Here is a 6,000-nt window from a genome sequence, read left to right on the forward strand (position 1 = left end):
CCGAGCTACTTAAATTTAAATTCGGCTTAGAATTTACAAAACACCGTTGAATAAATCAGCCCAACCAAGAACTGAACTCGGGAGGTCCTTGTCTGCGACATGACATTTGCATTAGATACATCAATACGGAGAAATAGAGAAATGCAAAGTTAGAGTAATGAAACAAACCAGAAAACTTATCTTCAAAAAAAAACATTTTTTTTTTTCATGTAAGAGTCCAGTATCTATTCTAGGCCTACCGGTTTGGAAAAACTTAGCAGTTGCTCTTTTCAATTATTAAATAGTTACATATTATCAAAGAAACAATACAAAAACATCCTATGGGCAACTGAAAGCTCAGCCATTCGCTTCCACGCAACTTTATCATCAAGGAAATTATTATACTATAATATAATAATATATATCATAATTGTTTAATAACCTTTTCTTAATAAGTATGCTTTTAAATTTGTGTTATGGCAAATCTAAAAATTCTTTCCCAGGGTTATACCTACCTTACAGCTTACAGGTATACGCCTGGAAGGTACTATTAATTATTCTGTGGTATAGCAATGAATTGTAGAGTTTCGAATAGTAGCGTATTCTTAGACAAACAAAGATATTAAAATATTGAAATGAAAGAAAATATAATATGCCCGTTCCTATGAAAGAATATAATAAAACCACAGCGACGAGTACGTATGAAATAAGGTCAAAGCTGGCTTTTAACAAATTGAACGCAAGCCCCGCAATTTCTCCGCAGCAGTGTGTCTACTGTCTATATTGTCCTGTTCGAGAATTTTCCAAGAACTATAAAAAGGAAACATTTTTCTATGGACGGTATTGTTGCGTGAACAAGACTATTATTTCATAGCGATGCAGCTGGCTTCATTTTGTCCATTGTCTGCTCTTAGTAATGAGTGATTACATTTCTTTAGATGTAGGACGTAGGTATCTGTCTACAAAATCTCGTACAGCTTTTCGCTTAAAAGAAAGAAAAAGTTTACTGTAAAGCTACTAAACACAAGTTAGTATGACGGATTAGTACTTTGAAAGCTTCTTGTATGTCGTATTCTAAAGCTTTTACAAAATAGTATGTACCTATTTACTTAGGTACTACATAATTTTCTTAAGCGTATCTATCATTTTTTGAGGACTAAGCAAAAATAAATAAGATTATACTAGATATTCAAAAGCCAAATTGTCACTTTGTCAATGAAATTAAGCTTTTGTTTGAAAGCATATTGGCCATTGGCAGACTTACTTAAATTAAATACTACCACCAACCAATGACTTCCATAGAACCCGATGTACAAAAATCATGTTAACCAACAGGACATGGTGCGATAGCATTTAACCGTTGCAATTCATCTTAATCTTCCTAGCTAACTCGGCATCTGAAATCATGTTAATTAACTTGGAAATTACGCTAAGGGCTCAGTTTTAGCCGAAGCTACAAGGGCAAACAACGCTAAGTAGGTAGGTAGTTATTTTACCACATCCATACTATACTATATTAGTATATGCCAAAATAAAATGAAAAATTGAATAAACGCTTTGGAAAATGTAGCTCGTAAAGATGGATGATAGAACAACACTCAACTATTAAAGCTCCTGTCGGATAGACAAATGAATTGTGCGCTCTAGGCGAGAGATCATGGCATCACATCACTTTGTACATTCGTGCACTGAGAGTGACTGTACGAACCTACGCCAGGGATTTGCTGGGATGAGACTTGGATTATGTTTAGTGTAGCCAGCGGATTTGTACAGTACGTACTCGACTTACCTGAGAGATTGATGTTTAAAAAATCAGAACAAAGTCTACGAAGTCTTGTTTATCTTTTAACCCCCGACCCAAAAGAGGGGTGTTATAAGTTTGACCTGTGTATCTATGGCATCGTAGCTCTTAAACTAATGAACCGATTTTAATTTAGTTTTTTGTTTGAAAGGTGGCTTGATCGTAAGTGTTTTTAGCTATAATCAAAGAAAATCGGTTCAGCCGTTTGAAAGTTATCTGCTCTTTTCTAGTCACCGTAACCTTCACTTGTCGGGGGTATTATAAACTTTTAATTTACACTTGTAAGTATTTGATTTATAATGTTAGTTAATCGTAGTTATCGGTAAAAAATCTTGTACAAAAAAGAAATCTCCTTAATCTCAATTACTTAATATACACTAATTCAATTAAAAAAAAAAATATAATGGCTATCTATATTTTACAATTTGTCTAAATATTATCTGTCTTATAAAGGAGAAATTCTTGGGAGAAATTACATACCTAATGACATATTATTAGGGTACAGCTCAAGCCACTGGGTCTACTTGAGATTTTGCATGGAAGTTGGAAGACCTCTGCTGACACCATTCACGCTGATGCCGCAAAAAACAAAGCAACAGCATGTCTGGGCCCAGCGAACTTCTGTGTAGAAAAATACATACTTACATTAATTTCCATACTGTTCAACTCAACTGACCTTTAAAAAAATCAACTCAGCTGAGAAGAAAACATTTAAATAGTACCTCTTTTTTAAATAGATACTTAAAGTTACCTATCTCCGATTTTACGACTACCGTAATCATCCCATACCAAATATATGTTTATGCTACGGAACTCCGTGCGATGTGAAGTTACTGCAAATTGAATCCATAAGAATCCTGACTACAAAAGAAATAATGAACTTTACTTTTTAGAACCTTGAATAACATTGAATGTACGTATAATATTTAGGAAACTTTATTGTTGTGGCTGGGTTTTCCATAAAAACTTATGGAAAATACTTTTCTTACACAGCTCATTTGCGTTTATTTTTATCAGCACGAAGTGAAAACTGCCAGTCGCATGGAGCAATTTTGGGATTGATAAAATTTCTAGGTCGCGTCACCACGCGAAATTTTATCAATCCCAAAATTGCTAACAGACATAAATTGCAGACATGCTAATGTTAATGGTGCACCATAGTGCCAGTAGACTTGACAACTGAACTAATTATTTAATGGTTTTAATTTCCAAATCATGAAATTTTATTTTATACACTTACAATTTAAATGAAAAAACCAACCAAGTGCGAGTTAGACTTGCGCTCTGAGGGTTCCGTAGTCGGGTATTTTTTCGACATTTTGCACGATCAATCAAAAACTACTATGCATAAAAATAAATAAAAATCCGATTTAGGATGAACAGGTAAACGCCTTTCATATGATACTTCACTTGGTATAGTTATCTTACTTTGAAAATTGAAAGTATTAATTTTATTATTTGTTCATGAACACATTTAATTTTTTCTTGTGATATAACCACAAATTCACGGTTGTCGGATTTTGTACTTTACTTGTGCTATAAACCTACCTACCTGCCAAATTTCATGACTCTAGATCAACGGGAAGTACCCAATAGGTTTTCCTGACAGACGCGAGAGACCCGTTGGCACCGTCCAAGTACGAAACCCTAAAAATAACTTTTTGTATTATGGTTGAAGCGTGTTGGAAACTAAAAGTCAAGTTAAACCAACTCGTAAGATGTTTTCCGAGCTTTCCTCTCAGTTTTGATATTAAATTCGAATTAAGATTGAGAATATCTTACAACTTTTTATCAGTATATGGAAGCATATAATCATATTTTATGAGACTGCTCGTTTAAAACGCGTCGAATGTTTTAATTTTTAAGGTTCCGTGACTCAAAAGGAAAAACGGAACCCTTATAGAATCACTTTGTTGTCTATCTGTCTTTCCGTCTGTCCGCCTGTCGTGTCTGTCAACAAACCTATAGGGTACTTTCCGTTGACCTAGAATCATGAAATTTGGTAGGTAGGTCTTATAGCACAAGTAAAGTGAATTTGTTACATCACAGAAAAAAAAATCCTCACCTACCTACCAACCTACCTCTTAGCTGGTTGGCTGGATGTCTACTACAAGGTACTATAACGTAATATGTGCTATGCAGCAGGATCGTTTAGACTTCTTTCAGATCTTTTAAATCTGAAGATCCTGAAGACATATTTTAATTAAGGATTTAGATAAGAAACCTTCTCGTTTGCTTCGTATTTGAGATAGTAATTTCATTTCAACTACGTTGTGGCGAAGCCCTAATGTGATTAAATATCAAGCTTCTTGATTTATTTTCTTACTTTCAAACTAAACATAGACGTTAGAGATATTCTACTTTGACAAATAATTAAATTGCAAAATTTATGATTTTGAGCTTTTGACTAGGTAGTTTACCAATATCTTTTGTTTAGTATATGCAAGCTCTAGTTTCGTTTGTAACATTCTTCATAATATTGTTAATAAGAAATAGACAAGTTTAAACAACACTATTTTTCCTCTCCAATTACAATGGGGGTTGAGCCTATCTTTTTTCAGCTCCCAGAGTTATTGATGATTTTAATTACTAGTAGGTAAATACTAAATACTTAGGTAAGACGTAAGTAGGTATATAGGTAACTAGCACGGGTCGTTTCGTTGCAGCCTTCTAAGGTCACATGACGGTTTTTCCCCGTTCACAGTTCCTGACTGTTGAGAACATGTTGAGAACTTGTAACAAAACGTCGAATATTCGACGTCACTGGCAGGCATCAAAATATTACCTACATTTGACGCTAGGTAGCCTATGAAACGCCCATTTTTAGGGTTCCGTATCTTTGATTTCACGTTACTTATAGACTAATATTTGACATATCGTTGATTCAAGATTAAACTGAAGGTTTTACTCTAGTTCACTCTGATAAACCTGGACTTGTCACATTACGCTCAAAGCGGCTCAAAGCACAGATAGGTACGAGACAAGCGTTTCTTCTTTTCTTCTTTCTTACAAGCGTTACATAGATAAAAACACTAACGAATGTGTTGCCCAACAGACTTCACTAAATCAAATTGTAGCTAAAATTAGTTCATGATTTTATACCTACAGCTGCGAACAGTGCACTACCACGATCTAGATTTATTATGGCGCAATCTGTTTAAAACTAAGTGAGGACCAACGTTGAAAAGCACAAAATATTTACATTTCCCAAAGTCGGTACTGTTTCATATTACAGCTTCATTTTGTGACGGCAGATGTAGTCACAAGAATTGTAATTTATGTTGCAACTTCAATTAAATTTTAATACAGCTAAAAGCAATTTCGACTAACTAAAGGCAGCTTAAATGGCAACAAAATTGATATTCATCGTTCATTTTATATTATAATTATAATGTAAGTAGGCATATTCATAGGCATATCCATGTATTGCATCCCGGTCAAGGATATAGATTACTTTTGGTCCCGGAAAATCAAAGAGTTCCCATGGATTTTAAATGGTAAATCCAAACTGATAAAGTTGTGGCCATCGCCTATAATAGTACCTTATAATAATAATTGAAGGTCGTTGGTATAACCAAATCTATCTACCTATACATATTTGGGACTTCAAAAAACTTTTGGAATAAAACAACCTGCAGTGGCCGCTGAAAAAGTTTCCTTGAGCGCACGTAGAAAGTAAAGATATAACTTGTATCTCCTATCATTAGGTAGACCGGCCTACCTATTTGTTTGCCTCGAGTTATGGTATTGCTTCTTTTCTAAAGCACCCCGGGTACAATATTTATTGACCATAACCGCTGAACTTTCGCAGTTAACGAGAGAAGTTAATATTATAAGGGGAAAAATAAACTGGGCATGAATACATGATCACATTATATAAACCATAAAGACGGGAAGCTAAAAGGAATAGCAAGATCTTCTATGAAATTACCTGAAGTAAGAGAAAAGAAAGACACAAGTTGTGCGGGGTTCCTAAATGTAGATTCTAAAATATTTGTGAAGTATTGTTGTATTTTTTGTGGTATTTTTTAATACCGTGTTACCGTTCAGTTTTGAAAATTGGTATAGTTATGTACGTGTACGTATTTAGGGTCCCAGTTTCACTTTCCAAAAATATTCAGTATTTTAAAGAATCGCCACCATCTTCAAATAATATCGTCCACACTTTCATACTATCAATAACATTTATGTACCTACATATTGTGTAGATATACCGGCTT

Source organism: Maniola jurtina, chromosome 7, assembly GCF_905333055.1.
Source record: "Maniola jurtina chromosome 7, ilManJurt1.1, whole genome shotgun sequence".
NCBI classification, from domain to species: domain Eukaryota; kingdom Metazoa; phylum Arthropoda; class Insecta; order Lepidoptera; family Nymphalidae; genus Maniola; species Maniola jurtina.